The following is a 21048-nucleotide window of genomic DNA, read 5'->3' as shown; positions in this document are numbered from 1 at the left end:
CCCAGCTATTTTTTGTATTTTTAGTAGAGATGGGGTTTCGCCATGTTGGCCAGGATGGTCTCGAACTCCTGACCTCAGGTGATCCACCCACCTCGGCCTCCCAAAGTGCTGGGATTACAGGCATGAGCCACTGTACCTGGCCGATGCTTCTTTTTCAAAGTATGTAGTAAGAAGTTGTTCCTTTCTCCTTGTTAAATTGCAACTGGGAAATTTTTATTGTTTCCTTTTGGCTTTTGTGTTTGTTCACAGTATTTTGTTCATTGTCTTGGTTAGTGGTGAGAGAGTCTATGAGCTGGCTTTGTTCTGTCGTTTGTACCTGGAAGTCCAACAGTATCATCCTCATTACTAAATTTAATGACCTTTTCTTGGTACTCTTCCTTCTCCACTTCTTAAGCATTTGAATACAGTTGACTGTGCCCTTATTTGACCCAAATTACATGATACACTCCTCCTCCTTGCCCCTGGTATCTCTCTTTTTCTGACTTCTTCGTCTCACTAAAATGAAGATGTTGGACTGGTTTGCAGTTCTCGGTGCTAATTGCATGTTAGAATCACCTAGAGAGCGTTTTAGAAACACTTCACTCCCAGGAATTCTAATTTCTTCAGTTTGAGGTTGAGCCTGAGCACCAGTATTTTTTTTTTTAAACTCTCCATGGGATTTAGTGAGTGTCCAGAATGAAGAGCCACAGGCCTCTGTGTAGTGACAGCGGCTCCGTGATCTGAGGCTCCCAGGCTGTATCCCTCTATAAAGAAGGCCGGTGGGAGTCACCAGAAATCACTGAAAAGAGCAAGGGGGTGAACAACTTTAGCAAGAAGACAGATTCCATGCACAAAAGCCACAAAATTCAAAGAAGACATAAGAATAGCTGAGGAAGAGGAGTCCCAAACAGATGTGCTGATACTGCTTAGTAAGCTTGGTAACTTCTTGGTGGGACCCAGAAGTTATATTTTTGAACAATCACCTGGATAATTTTGGTACTCAATGAGATTTCAGAACTGATGCTCTAGATATTTTTTGCTTGTCTCCCGCCAAACATGAGCTTTCAGAAAGTTCGCTCTAATCCACCCTGTCCTGCCCAAACTCATGTGCCTGGCTCTCCCTGCCCTCCAGGTCTGAGCTATTTGGAACAATCCACAGAGCTTCAATCTGCCTTTAACCCACCTCATCTTTGAGCAGTTACTGGAGCAGTGGTTCTCAAGCTTGAGTGTGCGTCAGAATCATCCAGATGCCTTGTTACAAACAGATTTCCAGATCCCATGCCTAGAATTTTAAACTCTGAAGACTGGGGTTGGGGCCAAGAATTTAAATTTCTATCAAGCTCTTTGGTGATGCTGCTGGCCCACAGCCACACTTTCAGAGGAACTGGACTAGAGGGATCATCCCAAAACAGATCAGTGCTGTCGTCCATTGCTGAACACCCTTGAACATTTCAGATTAATTCCTGCTCATTGAGCCAGGTACACAGGCGCTTGAGCTCAGCCAGCCACATCTCCTTCTACTCCACACTTCTGGTTCAGGCACACAGACATTTCCCTGTCTTATCACCATACCATGTTGTTCACACCTTCAGTCTTTGCATATACAGTTCTCCCCCTGGAGTCTTTTTCTCCTATTTCTATGTTGGGTAGACTCCCACTCATCAGTCAAGCTTCTGCTAAAATGTCACTTTCTCCATGAGACCTTCACAGAACCTTTCAGCAATATAGTTTCTTTCTCCTCTCCTCTGTACACTAATTTAGAACACATTTCAATGCATTTTGATTACTTGTTTGCACGTTTCTCTCCTTCCCTAATAGATCTGATCCCTTATAAATAAAGCTAAGTTTTATTCATTTTTTCCCTGTATTCTCTCTGCATCCTTAAGACCTAGCATGGTGTCCAGCACAGAATACGTGCAAAAGAAACATTTATTGCGTGAAAGACAGGATGGTCAAGAACCAACTCTATAAGCAAGAGTTGCTTGACTTTTTCCTTAAAGCATAAAATACTTAGAGTGAAAAGGTAGCATAACTCTTTAGATGGGGGTTAAGCCTATTCATTTAGCTGGACCTGGAAACTGATTTCAAAGCTGGACACTATGGAAAAGATGCAGATTTCCAAAAGGAATTTTCCTAGACCACTATGCTCTCTACACAGGAATTAATGCCATTTTCCACATTCCCTACAAAACCTCACAAACAGGGTTTAGCATTTTAAATCCCATTGGTACAAAAAAAGTTTGGCTGTGGTCTCATTATTCTGAACAAATAAACTGCAAATTATTTCACCTGATGTATTAGTCCGTTCTCACACTGCTATAACAAATTGCCTGAAACTGGGTAATTTATAGACAAAGGAGGTTTAACTGACTCACAGTTCTGCATGGCTGGAGAGGCCTCAGGAAACTTACAGTCATGGTGGAAGGCCCCTTCTTCACAAGACGGCAGGAGAGAGAAGAGCATGCAGGAGCGAGCAGGGAAAACTGTCTTGAGAAACTATCAAATCTCATGAGAACTCACTATCACAGAAACAGCATGGGGGAAAGCCTCCCATGATCCAATCACCTTCCATCAGATCTCTACCTCAATACCTAGGCCTTACAATTCAAGATGAGATTTGGGTGGGGACATAAGGCATAACCATATCACCTGACAAAAAGCAAAACATGACTTAAACTCTTTACATTTAAAACGTAGGACATGCTGTCATCTGGAGGATGGAGACCCAAGGTCCTTCCTTTTCATTAAGATGAATGCAAGTATTTACATTTAAGTGGTCAAAGGAGAAATTTAGCATGGTTCCAAAAAATAAATTATAGTCGTCCATTCTCAGGTATCTAAAACATTGGGTAGGCTGGGGAATACCTACATTTATAGATAATTCTGGAGGTAAGGGTGTTTTTCTGTCCTCAGCTGGGTATTTTTATAAAACATGCCATTGTGTTCAGCCTTGTAGAATTTATGCCATTAAGTGTTGCACATTCAGATAAAAGCTGGCCCAAGGAAAGGAAATTGTTGGCAGAACATATTTTGTTAAATGATTTACAAAAGCATGAGCGCCGGTTTGTTCTGAGTTTTAAACTTCCCTTTCAATAAAACATTGACCAAGGACTTGGAGCTCTGCCTGTGCTTATGCTTAGGAAGGGCAACACACTGTATGTCAGGAGTGAAAGGTTATGTTTGTGCACAATAAATATTGTGCAAGTCAACTGCTGATCCAATGCAGAGGAATCATTCATTTATTCATTCACTCGACAAGTCTGTATCGAGGATCAATCATGTACCAGGCACCCTCCTTGGCTCTGAGGACACAGCAGGGAACAAAACAACACAGGTTGCTGCCCACGTAGATCTTATGCTCTAGCTGGGGAAAGATAGGCAATAAACCAATACACATCACTATGGAGAAAAATAAAGCTAGAAGCAGGTTACAGAATGATGGGTGGGGTGAGAATGTGGTTTTAAACAGGTGGTCTAGGAACAGGAATGGTGACTCACACCTGTAATCCCAGCACTTTGGGAGGCTGAGGCGAAAGCATTCCTTGAGGCCAAGAGTTTGAGACCAGCAGGGGCAACAGAGTGAGACTCCATCTCTACAAAAGATAAAAAAATTAGCCAGGCATGATGGCATGCAGCTGTAGTCCCAGATGCTTGGGAGACTGAGGCAGGAGGATCACTTGAGCTCAGGAGTTCAAGGTTGCAGTGAACTATGATGATGCCACTGCACTCCAACCTGAGTGAAAGAGGGAGGACCCTGTCTAAAATAAAATAAAATAAAATGGTTGGGCGCAATGGCTCATGCCTGTAATCCCAGCACTTTGGGAAGCCAAGGCAGGTGGATCATGAGGTCAGGAGTTTGAGACCAGCCTGGCCAACATGGTGAAACACCATCCCTACTAAAAATACAAAAAATTAGCCGGGCATGGGGGCACGTGACTGTAATCCCAGCTACTCGGGAGGCTGAGGCAGAAGAATTGTTTGAACCTGGGAGGCGGAGGTTGCAGTAAGCCAAGATAGCGCCACTGTACTCCAGCCTGGGCAACAGAGCAAGACTCTATCTCAGAAAAAAAAAAAAAAGAAATAAAAAATAAATAAAGTAAAATGAAATGAAACAATACTTGAATAAGCCAGGTGATCAGAGAAGAACTCATTGGACTGAAAGAAGTGGAAGAGTGACCCAGGCAGCCATTGGGCAGAACATATGAGAGGGACAAAAGCTCTGAGGTGGGACCCACGCCTGCCATGTTTGAAGAACAGAGTGGGCTGGTGTGCTGGAGTGAGTAGGTGGGGGGAAGAGTAGTTGAAGATGAAGCCCAGAACCGAAGGCTGTTGTTATGATTCTGGCTTACTTGGTGTGAGGTGGGAGACCTTTGTGATGTTGATTAGACAAGTGATTAGGTCGACATCATGTTATAACAGGACCTCCCTGGCTACTGTCTTCAGAGTAGACAGAAAAGAGACAAGGGCAGAGTTGGAAGATGAACTAGAAGGCTATTTCAATAATCCAGTGAGAGACGGATGTGGTTTGGACAAGATTTTAGTGCTTAGGTAGTGAGAAGTGGTTAGACTCTGATATATTTTGAAAGAAGGGCTGAAAGGATTTATTAAGAGACTGGGTAAAAAGTATGAAAGAGAGGAGTCAAGAATGGCTTTAAGGTTTCTGGCCTGAACTATGGGGAGGACGCAGTTGGCATTCATGGAGGTGGAAAAGGCTCTAAGAGAAGCAGAGAGAGCTCCATCTGGGACACAATGAGTTGGGATGCTGTGGAATACTACTCAGACGTAAAAAAGAGCAAAGTAATGTGTTTTGTAGCAACTTGGATGGAGCTGGAGGGTATTGTTCTAAGTGAAATAACTCAGGAGTAGAAAACTAAATACCACATGTTCTCAGTTTTAAGCAGGAGCTAACCTATGGGTACGCAAAGCATACGAAGTGGTATCGTGGACTTTGAAGACTCAGAAGCAGGAAGACAGGAGGGGGGTGAGGAATGAAAAATGACATATTGGGTACAATGTACACTGGTGATGGAAGTATGAAAATCTCAGATTTCACCAGTATACAATTCATCTGTGTAACGAAAAACCACTTGTACCCCTAAAGCTATTGAAATAAAAAAGTGTGTGTGTGTGTGTGCAATTTTAAAAAATGAGTTTGGAGGCTGATGATACATCCAAGTGGAGCCTGGACTTAGGGGAAGATGTTTTCACTGGATGTAAAATTTGGGGGCTATCTGCATAGAAATGGTGTTTTATCCATCAGACTGAATGTGACCATCGAAGATGAATATGTAGTTAGAAAAGAGATGACGTCCAAAGGAAAACGTTCTATGCTCTCCGATGTGTACAGATCGGGGTAATGAGGAGGAGCTCACGAGGGAAACAGAAGGAGCAGCCAGTGAGGCGCGAGGAAGACCAGACCGTGGCATTCTGGAGGGCAGGTGAAGGGAGTGTGTGAGGAGGAGGGAACGATCAACCATGTCAAGTCCTGTGACTGATCAAGTACAATGAGACTTGAGAGTTGTCCAATAGAGTCAGTGAGCCTTGACCTTAACAAGAACAGTTTCAGTGGAATGGTGGGGGTGATGCTATTACTAAAATGGGTTAAAAGGAGAATAAGCAGGAGAAAAAAAATGAGTATAGACAACTCTTTTCTTCCTTTTACTTGACTGTAAAAGGAAGGAAAGAAATGGGGAGGAGGAGGGGTGGTTCCTGGAGTGGGAAGTGTGGATAAGAAAGAAACCAGGTGTTAAGGGGCCTCCAGGTAGTCGCAAAGAAAGAAGAGCACAATTACGTGAAGCTGGGAAAGGTTCTGTAGAGGAGATGTTGATTGGGAGACCTGTAGGACTGACATCCTTGAGTAGCTGAGATGGGATGGGCTTTAGCTGGGGGCATGGATAGGTCTTCCACATCCAAGAAGGCAGGTGCGGACTCCCGGCCTCATTAAGAGACCCTGCCTAGATATTAGTAACCATGAATTTACTGTGAGATCAGTTGCACAGGGTGGCACTTTAGAGATCGCTAGAAGAGAAGAAGTCAAGGAGCTCAGAGAGAAGGACTTGGGAAGCATTACCCACATGGATATTAGCATCACCAAAAATTAGGACAAGAGATGTGTTGGAGAACGTTACAGTGATCCAGGAGCTAAAATATTCAGCGGATAGACTAAGCAAAGTTTTGATCATTATGCAATCAAGTAGAAAGATTCAAAGTGCCATAAACCCCCCACAAATTTTGAGTCTATTCACCATCAAGATGCTTACTGATTTCTATTCACTATCCTTTGGTGCCACCTGCTGGACACAGACTAAAGCACTACTGTAAGATGGATGAAGCCTCTTAAGGAAAAATCTTTCTCCTGGTTTTAATAAATTTCATGGCAGGTGGGGAAAAATAGTTCCTAGTGAACTGTGATTAATTAGAAAACTCACCGTGGAATTTCATCAGAGGTAATCAATTTTACGAAAAAAAGAATCAGAGGGGATGAAAGAAAAGGAAGAAGGACTGAGATGGCAGAATTGTCTATTCCGTCATTTATCTTTTGAGAAATATACTGTCAATTTTGTTATTTTTTCACATGTACATATGTTTTTCCCTTCCCACCCTAAAATTGACTTGTGTTCTGCCCACCCTACCACTGTATCTTGTATACAGGGCAAGATGAAGAGTAAATGCGGTGTGTTTACCAAAGATTGGAGCCATTAAGAGTAAAGATAGTTTCACAGCAATGTGAATATACTCAACACTACTGAACCGTACACTTACAAATGTTAAGATGGTAAATTTTATGTGTTTTTAAAGCACAATAAAAGATAAAAAATAATTTTAAAAGGGCAACACGAGTGATCCTTGTGGTGATGGAAATGTTCTATATCTTGACTGAGTCAAGGTCAATATCCTTGTGATTTTTGTTAATACAGTTTTGCAAATGTTACCACTGGGGGGAAGTGGGTAAAGGAAACATGAGATCTCTCTTTTTTATTTCTTATGATTGCAAAATCAAATGTATGGGAAGGAATATGGATATAATAAAATATCACTTGATATTAAAAGTAAGCGGATCAAAGACTGGAAGCATAAATAAATAATATTGGTAGAATTGAAAGGACGATCTATAGCTCATCAGTATAGCTTTCTCAAATTCAGCAAAGTTGAAAACAAATTATTTGAATCCCCTGGAAATTAAGAGTTGGCAAGAGCAATATCAGGAGACTCTCAGACCCAAATCTAGCAGCTTGGGAGAAGGATGGGCTGCATACTTTTAAGTCTCTGGTAGAAAATTCCTGTGATATCTTTCTTATGAGAAATGATCATCATGAAGAAAACCATATATCAGTGATGCAAAATTCAAAATAAGAGGTTAGCAGTCTGGTGTGGTGGCTCACCCCTGTAATCCCAGGACTTTCGGAGGCCGAGGTGGGCGGATCACCCTAGGTCAGGAGTTCAACAGCAGCCTGGCCAACATGGTGAAATCCCATCTCTACTAAAAATACAAAACTTAGCTGGGCATGGTGGCGGGTGCCTGTAAACCCAGCTACTCAGGAGGCTGAGGTAGGAGAATGGCTTGAACCCGGGAGGCGGAGGTTGCAGTGAGCCGAGATGGCGCCATTGCACTCCAGCCTGGGTGACAAGGGTGAAACTCCATCTCAAAAAAAAAAAAAAGCGAGGTGCGGTGACTCACACCTGTAATCCCAGCACTTTGGGTGGCCGAGGCAGGTGGATGTCCTGAGGTCAGGAGTTCGAGATCAGTCTGACCAACATGGAGAAACCCCATCTCTACTAAACACACACACACACACACACACACACACACACACGTTAGCAAAGTGAATCCAGGATGGTGATTGTGGTTTACATTGGTGCTTGCCTGTTCATCATTCCTTTGCCTTTCTCCCTTCTGAGTGGAAGTCAGTTTGATTCCAGAATCCACCCCTTACCCGCTTGCTTCAGGGAAAACCATCTGGTCCTTCACTCCAAAGGGAGATTTGATTTGCCTATGGATAATTTCCACTCCCTAGATAGTGACTGGTTTAGGAATTGGCATGGACACAATCTGGGCATAAGGAACGCAAGGAGCCACTTTCATAGTCCCTTAGGAAATGTCCTTTTTGCTTTGACGGGAAAGCTTCCTGAAATGATCCTCTTCTGCTAGAAGTAAGGGAGGAACCATATAGCTCCAGCTGCTACTGAAAGCCATCCTATGACCACAAGGAATTTGCACCTTAGGACAAAGCTGATGTTGAGGTCACAGGAGCCTGTTAAGCCCTGGAACAACCAGTCATGAACCTGCCTTACTTTTTGTGTTCTAGTTAAATATATCGATATATTTCTTTATTGTTTCAATTGATGTGAGTTGGGCTTTTCATTATTTTTAGGTGAAAGCACCCTGACTGATAAAATGACTTGGTTGGGGTTTATTCCAGGAGTGGCAGTATTGTTCTGTATCGGCAAAAATGCTGACACAGTTCATTACATCAATAGGTTGGAGGAAAAAAAGCAATACGATCATTCAGATATGGAAAAACCCAAGATAATTTGTAGGTTACAGTTTTTCTCTTATTAAACGATGAACAGAAGAGTATTTTTAAGTCCTCTCAGAGAAACTAGAAGCATTTGGGGGATGTAGCCATCTATCTGAATGTGGCTGTCTCCTCTCCTTTACTCCCACGTCCAATCCATATGGATCTCCTGAGCCAAAAAGCTGCTGAGGTCTATAGAAAGCTGGATGAAAACAACGTCCTAGGTTTAATTGAACCAGCATAGGACTTTGTCTTCCAGGGGTTATATGATTGCCTGGAGACGAGTTTCAGGGAGCTCAGGACTGGCAGTGGTGGATATTGGGAAGAATGTAGTATTCAGAAACAAAAGGAGCCCCTGGGGAAAATCACTACCTGCCCTGACAAATGGGCCTGGTTACTGGGCTTCTAGGAAGGCAAGAAGCAGCTAAATGGGCCAGCTAAGGCCTCTCTGCCCTTGAGATGGGTAAAGCACATGGAGACAGGGGTCAGGGAGCCTTCCTCCACATACATCAGCAGAGATTTGCAGCCTGACTTCTTCCACATGTTAACTCTCTGGGATGGAGATTGATTTAGCACCCTCCTCCTGGAGTATTTAAATAATCTTATCCAGATCCTCTACCCAAACATCCAACAGCAACAATAAATCCCACCTAATGACATTCAGCAGTCAAAGGCAGGATGATGAGTTATAACAAACAGAATATATAATCAATAGAATGAAGCTGCTGAAGGAGACAGACAACAATTTAGTGAGGAAAAAAAGATCAAATAAGGAGTGTCACTGGCAGCACAGAACAGAATTTCTAAAGTTAAAAATCATAATTTTCCATTTAAGCAATGTCAGAAATAAGTAGAAGAGAAATGTACTGTCAAGACACAACTTAGTTGCCAGGAAGAGCAAGTCCAAAAAATATCCCAATGACCTGAGGGGAAAAAAAGTATGTCAAGAGAGATGATGAAACTTGGAGAATAGGCCTGAAAGTCTAATTCTATAATAAAGCTTCTGAAGGAAAAGAGGCAGTCCTTTAAAAAATAATAAAAGAAAAGTTAAATCGATATTGGTGGCCTGTAGACAGAAACTGTATACTGATTTCCAGGCCACATCGATGAGAAAAGACTCATATACAGGCAAATCCCAATAGAATTTCTGAATTCAAAAAATAAAGAGAAAATCATAAAATCTTTAGGCAAAAAGGACAAATCACTTCTCAAAGAAAAAGATTCTGACTGGCATTGTTACATTCCATCACATGCAAAGACAGAAGCTAGTGGAATTGAATCTGTAGACTTCTGAGAGCTGTAGACTTCTGAGAGATAAGAACTGAAAGCCACAATTCTATACCCAGCCAAGATATCGCATCTCATGTGGTAATGAAAGAAATTTGAGAGTATATAAGAATTCAGAGATTATAAACCTAAGTGTTCCCAAATGAGGGATTTTCTTGAGCAAATACTCTAACCAAACTACAAGCAAATCCAAGCAGACATTATGATAGTGTAAGAAGATGAGAAGAAATGAGCGTGAGCAATGAAACTTGAGATACTTATATTCATCATCTATTCATATCTATCTATCTACCTAAATGACTAAGGGTAGACTGTCAATGAATCTGTAATATAAGTGCAAATATAGACTCTAGAAATAAAACGTCATACTTTATGGGTAATCTAACAATTTGAAAACAAAAATGCTAAATTATCTCAGAAAAACTAGGAACTGGAGTGAAGAAGTGGTAACTAAAATCATTCCCAAATTTTGACTTCAGATCATGGGAAGAAGAAGACAAAAATGTATTGAAAATATTCACTGATCTTGTTGAGATTATGTGGGGATAGGGGAAAACAGTTAATTGGCAGCCAACTCTGGAAGGGCTCAAGTTGGTTGATTGTTGGATTTCAGAGGGCACCTCAAGGGTGTCCCTCATTGACAGCCCAAGCTTTTCTTCCTCTCCCTACTCTCCTCAACCTTGTCTGAGGGTCAGCGTGTGCTGGCCATGCAGAACCCACAATGCTCCTGTATCATACCTGAAATAGCAGGTTTTTATGAGACTGAATGAAATGAAATTACCAACAATTGTGTAATGTATATTTAACCAAGCCAATAGTCTAAGGCCATCTTCCAAGAACGTTACTTTTTTCCTTTGCTGTACATTGTGTTGTGCTGGAGATGTTAGTTTTTCTATCAGCTGTTTGCAGACCAGAAATTGTTCACCTTGGACACAAGGTGAAATGAATTTCTCTACATCAGCTGCAACTGGGATTACTTGTTTGTTTCTTTTGTTTGTTTGTTTTTTTGTAAATTTCCAGCATTCAAGCTGCACAGATTTTAGCAAGCTTGGAGGGACAAAGGACTAAACAGACCCTCCTTGGAAGGTTAAAACAAATGGTTCCAAGTTGTTTGGACTAATTAAGCAGTCGCTGGATGTCACAATATTTCTGTGGAAATGGCAATTGCCTGGCATTTGCCAACTTCCTTGTAATGTCACATACAAGATCCAAAATGGAATTTTTCATTTTATTTAACTTATGAGATTAAATTTAAGACTAACTTAATAAACCAGCCTATTTATGTGGACAGTAGAATTATTTACAATAAGTCCTAATACTAATAAATTAAAAATAAACTTCCAACAACAGGGATCAGCTAAATAAATAATAGCAACATCTTCTAACTATTTTAGAATTGCAAACCCCTGAAGTGGTTTTAAAAATATTATCACCAATTTTGAATGGCAACAGGAGACAGAGGATGCTGGCCATGTGGAACCCACAATGCTCCTATATCACACCTGAAATAGCAGATTTTATGAGACCGAATGAAATGAAATTACCAACAATTGTGTAATGTAATATTTAACCAAGCCAATAGTCTAAGGCCATCTTCCAAGAACATTACTTTTTCCTTTGCTGTACATTGTGTTGTGCTGGAGATGTTAGTTTTTCTAGCAACTGTTTGCAGACCACCAAACAGTTTTTTTTTCTTTTTCAGACAGAGTCTCACTCTGTCACCCAGGCTGGAGTGCAGGGATGCGATCTCGGCTCACTGCAACTTCTGCCTCCTGGGTTCAAGCTATTCTCGTGTCTCAGCCTCCTGAGTAGCTGTGACTACAGGTGCGTGCCACCATGCCTGGCTAATTTTTGTAGTAGTAGAGATGGGGTTTCGTCATATTAGCCTGGCTAGTCTCGAACTCCTGACCTCAAGAGATCCACCTGCCTCGGCCTCCCAAAGTGCTGGGATTACGGGTGTGAGCCACCGTGCCTGGCCAAGAATGGATTATTCAATAAAAATATTTTTGGCCAGGTGTGGTGGCTCACGCCTGTAATCCCAGCACTTTGGGAGGCTGAGGCAGGTGGATCACGAGGTCAGGAGATCGAGACCATCCTGGCTAACACGGTGAAACCCCGTCTCTAGTAAAAATACAAAAAATTAGCCAGGCGTGGTGGTGGGTTCCTGTAGTCCCAGCTACTCGGGAGACTGAGGCAGGAGAATGGCGTGAACCCAGGAGGCGGAACTTGCGGTGAGCGGAGATCGCATCACTGCACTCCAGCCTGGGTGACAGAGCGAGACTCCGTCTCAAAAAAAAAAAGTATATATATATATATATAAAATTTTGATCAATATATTATTAAAGATTGTCTTACAAAGTTTCCTTAAAATACAATAGCTGCAATTGAGTTTCAGAAGTTATTAGTTAATACAAAAAGTTATGGAATAGTAAGCTATATACATGTTGGTCTCTGCTCCCAGTCCTGGGCACACAGCTCCTACAACCCTTGTAATTTCCTGAGTGATGGGGTGCTAGGAAACAAACATTTGTTCTAATGTTTGGTCTCTGCCCCAGTTTCTGACAGAGTGCTCTTCCATCTGTTGAGATTTCCTGGGTGATAGCAGTGTCTTTTGTCCTAACGAGGTGACTCTTGATGGGCTCCTGGGTGGGGGCTGGTCACCAGATAGACGAAGCCAGGATCAGAAGCTTGGAGCTTTCAGCACCGTCTCTCATTCTCTGGAGAGGGGAAAAGGGCTGGAAATGGAATTAATAATCCGTCATGCTTGTGTGAGGACAGTGCCGTAAAAATCCCTCAACTATGAGGTTCAGAGAGCTTCTGGGTTGGCAAACACATCCCCATGCCGGCAGCGTGGCCCTCCCCCGACTCCACAGGGACAGAAGCTCCTGCCCTTGGGACCTTTCTTTCACACCTTGCCCTGTGCATCTTTTCCATCTGGCTATTCATCTGTAGCCTTTGTAATATCCTTTATAACAAATGGGTAAATGTAAGGAAAGTGTTTCCCTGGATTTTGTGAGTCACTCTAGCAAATTAATTGAACCTGAGAAGGGGGCTGTGGGATCCCTGATTTATAGCCAGAAGGTTGGGAATACTTAACAACCTACTGCTTGTGATTGGCAGTTGAAGTGGGAGGCAGTCTTGTGGGACTGAGCCCTTAGCCTGTGGGATCTGATGCTTTCTCCAGGTAGATTGTGTCATAATTGAATTGGATTAGAGAACACCCAGCTGGTGTCTGCTAGAGAACTGCTTGATTGTTGGTGGAGAGAACGCCCCACCCACTTTGGTGAGCAGCATTGAAGTGTTCTGTGTTGTACTGAGCGCATGAGAGTGGGAAAAGCACTTTGGTTTTTCCTAATAAGAGTTGATTAAGGAGTCTTAAGAAACAATGCACATAAATCTTAAATATTTTAACTTAAAACGTTTATATATACTTTCATTTGAAAACACTTTGATGTGACATCAATGCATGATTACAATTCTTATATAATATAAACCATATCCATAATGTATTACCTATAGTTATAATTTTAGTCACCTTAAATTAGGGGATGAAGTTTGGAAATTTACAGTATGACGTGAGTGTAGAATCATCCTTTGAAGATTTTTTGGCAAATTTGCCATTCCTTTTCTAACTCCATTTTTTTTTTTTTTTTTTTTTTTTGGAGATGTCGTCTCACTCTGTGCAGACTGGAGTGCAATGGCATGATCTCGGCTCACTGCAACCTCCACCTCCCGAGTTCAAGCAATTCTGCTGCCTCAGCCTCCCGAGTAGCTGGGACTACAGGTGCTCGCCACCACGCCTAGCTAATTTTTATATTTTTAATAGAGACAGGGTTTCACCATGTTGGCCAGGATGGTCTCAATCTCTTGACCTCGTGATCCACCCACCTCCGCCTCCCAAAGTGCTGGGATTACAGGCGTGAGCCACTGCCTCCGGCCCTAACTCCATTGTAAAAGAAGCTATTCAAAATTAAATATAACAGCTGGTAAAAATAGCATTAATAGGTCTTAGAATAGTCATAAGTGGCCGTGGTAAGTATTCAACTTGACCCTTGTGGACAGAGTATACTCAGGCATGCTGGAAAGTTGTCTCCTAGTCTGGAATGTGCATCTTATTGTGGGCATTGCTTAGTGTGTCTACAGACTAAATGGCAAGCATAGAGCAAACTCAAGTGTGCCTCAAAATCACCGGGAGGGGCCGGGTGCAGTGGCTCATGCCTGTAATCCCAGCACTTTGGGAGGCTGAGGCAGGTGGATCACTTGAGCTTGGGATTTCAAAACCCTCCTGGGCAACATAGTGAAACCCCATCTCTACCAAAAATACAAAAAATTAGTCAGGTGTGGTGGCATGCATCCGTGGTCCCAGCTACTTGGGAGGCTAAGGTGGGAGGATTGCTTGAGTCCAGAAGGCAGAGGTGACAGTGAGCCAAGATTTTGCCACTGCACTCCAGCCTGGGCAAGAGAGTGAGACCCCATCTCAAAAAATAAAAATCACCTGGAGGCCTGGTTAAAATCCAGATCACTGGGCCCCATGATCTGATACAGATGGCCTGGGGTGGGGCCTGAGAACTTGCATTTATAACAACTTCCCGGGTGATGCTGATGCAGCTGGTTAGGAATCACATTTTGAGATCAACTGGCATAGGCCACACATGGAAAAGATTAAAACTAGACCCCTTCCTTACACTATATACAAAAATTAACTCAACACGGATTAAAGACTTAAATGTAAAAAAACCCAAAAGTATAAAAACCCTGTAAGACAATCTAGATAATACCATTCTGGACACAGGCACGGGCAAAGATTTCATGATGAAGATGCCAAAAGCAATTGCTGCAAAAGCAAAAATTAACAAATGGGACCTAATTAAACCAAACAGCTTCTGCATGGCAAGATAAACTAGCAACAGAGTAAACAGGCAACCTATAGAATGGAAGAAAATTTTTGCAAACTATGCATCTGACAAAGGTCTAATATCCAGCATCTATAAGGAACGCAAACAACTTTATAAGAAGAACACAAACAACCCCATTAAAAAGTGGGCAAAATACATGAACAGTTTTCAAAAGAAGACGTACATGCAGCCAACAATCATGAAAAAAAGCTCAACATCACTGATCACTAGAGAAATGCAAATCCAAACCAACATGAAATACCATCTCACATCAGTCAGAATGACTATTATTAAAAAGTAAAAACAAACAAACAACAAAAACCAGATGCTAGTGAAGTTTTGGAGAAAAAGAAACACTTTTACACTGTTGGTGGGAGTATAATTAGTGCCACCATTGTGGAAGATGGTGTGGCGATTCCAAAGACCTAGAGACCGTTTGACCCAGCAATTCCATTACTGGGTTATACTCAAAGGAATATCAATCATTCTATTTTAAAGACACATGCACACATATGTTCATTGTATCACTATTCACAATAGCAAAGGCATGGAATCAACCCAAATGCCCATCAATGATAGACTGGATTAAAAAAAACGTGGTACATATACACCATTGAATATTATGCAGCCATAAAAAGGAATGAGATAATGTCCTTTGCAGGAACATGGATGGAACTGAAGGCCATTATCCTGAGCAAACTAATGCATCAACAGAAAACCAAATACTGCATGTTCTCACTTGTAAGTGGGAGCCAAATGATGAGAACACATGGACACACAGAGGGGAACAACAGACACTGGCGACTACTGGAGGGCAGAGACTGGGAAAAGGTAGAGGATCCAGAAAAATAACTAATGGGTAATAGGCTTAATACCTGGGTAATGAAATAATCTGTACAACAAACCCCCATGACACAACCTTACCTATGTAACAAACCTACACGTGTACCTACCCCGAACTTAAAAATTAAGAAGAAAAAAAAGAGATCCACTGGCATAGGCCAATCGAGCAAGCTGGTAAGTGGAGGTCAGTTAAGTGATAACCTCTGTACAGTCTTTCTCTCATTTAACAAGTGAGCATTGCTGTTTATTTTAAATTAAGCAAGAAAAAGCATAAATTGTTGTCATATACATTTTTCCATGATACGTTGTGTTTGGCTTAGAGATTGAACTGCATTAATATAGAGAGAAAGTTTATGTATGAATTACTGGAATTACTAGGAATTGAGTTACTGCTTTCATGACCTGGATGTTTAGAATGATTTCATTTTGTGCTTAAAAATAGCCAATCATTTGATTTTCATGACTCACTTATTGTTTATAAATGACAAGAGAAAAAGTTTCAGACCCTTATCTGCAAATACTTCTCTGCCAATAACACTTTGAAAATGTGGCTAGTCTTTATTCCTATCAATGAAAAGCCAACTCGGATATATATAAATAACACTCATTTTTTTTCTCTTTATCACATGGACTTCTAAAAATCAAGCATACTTGAAGTCTCAGTGTGCTGAACTAAAATTGTGATAAGATGAATTCAACTTCCTGAACAGGAGAAGAGTCTGGAGGTGAATTTGCAAAAACTGGTGGCATCAAGCTTCAGTGTTCGTTTGCATTCATAGTCTTTGAGCTGAGAGCCCCGATCAAGAACAAAAACAATGGAAAGGGGTAATTGGGCAAAGTGAGAATAGCAACTTCTGCTCCCTTCTGCTTTGATGGGGGAAATGTTCAAATTATTTTGCTTTTCACTTATTTTCAAAACAGAAATGGAAACATACGTTTTTTAACTATCATTAACTATGGGAACCCTTAGAAATACAATGGGAGAGACTAATCAATATTAAGAAAGACTGTAATAGGAGAGACATGAACAGAAGTGAACAGACAGTTCATTAAGAATGGTACTGTGGAAGCAGATTTATTTATATGGGGAGATGTTGTATTCTTTAATGAAAAAAGCAAGATACCAAGCAGCTTGTGTAGGGTAAGTCTATTTTTGCAAGGAGAAACTATTGAAGTAGGTATAACACAATGTGGCAAGATCAAGAAAAATGGCAGATGGAGTCAAGACTAACTTGCAGCTTGCACTCGGACAGACAGAGCAGTGTGTGGAGACTCATACCGTGAACTTTTGCTCCAAGAACTACCATAGGAACATACCAGGAAAGCCGAGAGAATCCACAGACCCTTTGAAGGAAGCGGCCTGCCACTGCAGGCTCCGTAAGACAGCTGAAAAACTGTGAGTGTCCAAAGTGTGAAAGGGGAAATGTCTGTCCCCAAATGTACATCCTCACTGGGGAACCTGAGGGACCATATCATGGGAGAAGGATTTGACCTTACCTGGAGCTGAGATGAATTTAGAGAGCCAAGTGAAATATAGGGGTAGAGGAAGCAGTGGGAAGAGCCTTGTGGGCACTCTTGGTCCCCAAGGAAGCCATTTCTGACTTTGTCTCACAGGGGTCCTTGGGAAGGGCTGCTAGTGGAACTGGGACCACAGGGAGAAGGAAACTTCCAGCTAAACTTTTTTTAACTATTTTGACCAAACACAAAGTTTCCTGGACAGAATCGGGGGGAGGAGGCAATCTGGGGGTACAGATAGGAGCACAGAAGCCATAGCAGGTGTGGAGGGGTGAAACCTGAAAGCCCTGCTTGCTTTCTCAGTGGGGAGGCTTGTAGCCTGGGGCAAGATCTCAGCCCTGCTCACTGGCTGCCTGGGAATAAACTTGGTGCTGTCGAGAGGACACAGTTGGAGTGAGAATGGCCCTGCTGGCTGTGTGGAAGCTGGGTGAGGCCTGTCACTACCAGCTTTTCCCCACTCCCCGGGAGACCTGCATGATGCAGTAGAGGCAACCATAACCCCACTGGAAACATGACTCCATCAGCCTGAGAACCACAACCCAATCCCCACAGCAGCCCGAGAAGAGTCTGAGCTCAGACATGCCTAGCCCTGCCCCAACATGGTGGTCTTTCTCTACCCACCCTGGTAGCCAAAGACGAAGGTCATAATCTCTTGGGAGCTCTGTGGCCCCACCCACCACCTGAGAAACCTCAATACTTATCCAGGCAACTTTAGGGCAAGCTTTATCCTCCCTACACTACTGCAGCTGATGCTCTCTTAAAAGTGCCACCTCTTGGCTGGAGGTCAGCCAACACTAAGGCAGCACACTAAACAAAACTACAACCAAGGACTCTCACAGAGTCCACTTCACTCCCCTGCTACCTCCACTGGAGCAGATGCTGATATTCATGGCTGAGAGACCTGAAGACAGATACAGTACTCTTTACAGATGCTCCCCAGTACCAGCCTGGAGCCTGCTAACTCAGCTGGGTAGCTAGACCCAGAAGAGAAACAACAATCAGTGCAGTTTGGCTCTCAGGAAGCCCCATCCCTAGAGGAAGAGGGGGGAACACCACATCAAGGGAGCACCCTGTGGGACAAAAGAATCTGAACAACAGCCCTTGAGTCCCAGACTTCCCTCTGACATAGTCTACCCAAATGAGAAGGAACCAGAAAAGCAATTCTGGTAACATGACAAAACAAGGTTCTTTAACACCCCCAAAGATCACACTAGCTCACCAGCAATGGATCCAAACCAAGAAGAAATCTCTGAATTGCCAGAAAAAGAATTCAGAAGGTCATTTATTAAGCTATTCAAGGAGGCACCACAGAAAGGTGAACACTGACTTAAAGAAATTTAAAAAAAAGTTAGAGGATATGGATGAATACATAGCATAAATAATAAACAATCACAACTTCTGGAAATGAAGGACACACTTAAAGAAATGCAAAATACACTAGAAAGTCTCAACAACAGAATCAAACAAGCAGAAGACAGAATTTCAGAGCTTGAAGACAAGGTTTTCAAATTAACCCAATCGAACAAAGACAAAGAAAAGAGAACAAAAAAAAGAAGAAAGCCTCCAAGAAGGTTGGGATTATGTTAAATGACCAAACCTAACAATAATTGGTATTCCTGAGGAAGAGAAATCTAAAAGTTTGGAAAACATGTTTGAGGGAATAATCAATGAAAACTTCCCTGGCCTTGCTAGAAATTTAGACATCCAAATACAAGAAGCTAAAAGGACACCTGGGAAATTCACTGCAAAAAGATCATTGCCTTGGTACATAGTCACCAGGTTATCTAAAGTGAAGACGAAGGAAAGAATCTTAAGAGCTGTGAGGCAAAAGCACCAGGGAACTTACAAAGGAAAACCTATCAGATTAACAGCAGATCTCTCAGCAGAAACCCTACAAGCCAGAATGGATGAGGGTTCAATCTTTAGCCTCCTTAAACAAAACATTTATCAGCCAAGAATTTTTTATCCAGTGAAACTAAGCTTCATAAATGAAGGAAAGATACAGTCTTTTTCAGACAAACAAATGCTGAAAGAATTTGCCACTACCTAGCCAACACTACAAGATCTGCTAACAGGAGCTCTAAATCTTGAAACAAATCCCTGAAATACACCAAAAAAGAATCTCCTTAAAGCACAAATCTCACAGGACCTATAAAACAATAACACAATGAAAAAAAAAAAAAACCAAGGTATTCAGGCAACAACTAGTATGATGAATAGAATAATACCTCACATCTCAATACTAATGTTGAATGTAAATGGCCTAAATGCTCTGCCTAAAAAATACAATGGCAGAATGGACAAGAATTTACCAACCAAATATCTGTTGTCTTCAAGAGACTCACTTAACAAATAAGGACTCACATAAACTTAAAATAAAGGGGTAGAAAAAGGTATTCCATGCAAATGGACACCAAAGAAGGAGCAGGGGTAACTATTTTTATTTCAGATGAAACAGAATTTAGAGCTGGGTGCAGTGGTTCATGCCTGTACTCCTAGTGTTTTGGGAGGCCAAGGCAGGCAGATCATGAAGTCAGGAGTTCAAGACAAGCCTGGCTAACATGGTGAAACCTCATCTCTACTAAAAATACAAAAAATTAGCCAGGTCTTGTGGCAGGCACCTGTAATCCCAGCTACCTGGGAGTCTGACACAAGAGAATCACTTGAACTCAGGAGGCGGAAGTTGCAGTGAGCCGAGACCGCACCACTGCACGGTAGCCTGGGCAACAGAGTGATACTCCATCTCAAAACAAACAAACAAAACAAAACAAAACAAAAAACAAACAAAAAAACCCAGACTTTAAAAAAGACAAAGAGGGACACTATATGATAATGCCCCTTATCATTATATGATAAAAGGAGTAGTCCAACAGGAATGAAGAAGAATAAAACTGGATCCTCATCTCTCACCTTATACAAAAATCAGCTCAAGATGGATCAAAGACTTAAATCTAAGATCTGAAACCATAAAAATTCTAGAAGATAATATCGGAAAAACCCTCCTGGACATTGGCTTAGGCAAAGGCTTCATGACAAGAACCTAAAAGCAAATGTAACAAAAACAAAGATAAATAGATGGGACTTGATTAAACTAAAAAACTTCTGCACAGCAAAAGAAATCATCAGCAGAGTAAACAGACAACCCACAGAGTGGGAGAAAATCTTTGCAAACTATGTATCCAATGAAGGACTAATATCCAGAATCTGCAAGTAACTGAAACAAATTAGCAGGAAAAAACCAAACAGTCCCATCAAAAAGTGGGCTAAGGAGATGAATAGACAATTCTCAAAAGAAGACATACAAATGGTCAACCAATGAAAAAATGCTCCACATCACTAATTATCATGGAAATGGAAATCAAAACCACAATGTGATACCACCTTACTCCTCCAAGAATGGCCATAATCGAAAAATAAAAAAAATAGATGTTGGTGTGGATAAGGTGAAAAGGGAACACTTTTAGACTGCTGGTGAGACTGTAAACTAGTACAACCACTATGGAAAACAGTGTGGAGATTCCTTAAATAAATAAAAGTAGATCTACAATTTGATCCAACAATCCCACTCCTGAGTATCTACCCAGAGAAAAGAAGTCATTATACGTAAAAGATACTTGAATTAATAGCAATTCACAATTGCAAAAGTATGGAATCAACCCAAATGCCAATTAATCAATGAGTGGATAAGGAAAAATGTGATATATATATATATATATATACATATATATATATATATATTCAGCCATAAAAAGGAATGAAAGAATGGCATTCGCAGCGACCTGGGTCAACTTGGAGACCATTATTCTAAGTGAAGTAACTCAGGAATGGATAACCAAACATCATATGTTCTCACTCATAAGTCGGAGCTAAGCCATGAGGACACAAAAGTATAAGAATGACAGAATGGACTTTGGGATCTCAGGGGAAAGGGTGGGAGGTGGGTGAGGGGTAAAAGAGTACATATTGGGTGCAGGGTACACTGGCTTGGGTGGTGAGTGCACAAAAACCTCAGA

This window comes from Pongo pygmaeus, chromosome 5 (genome assembly GCF_028885625.2).
Source record: "Pongo pygmaeus isolate AG05252 chromosome 5, NHGRI_mPonPyg2-v2.0_pri, whole genome shotgun sequence".
In the NCBI taxonomy this organism is placed as follows: domain Eukaryota; kingdom Metazoa; phylum Chordata; class Mammalia; order Primates; family Hominidae; genus Pongo; species Pongo pygmaeus.
This window is presented reverse-complemented; position numbering follows the sequence as displayed.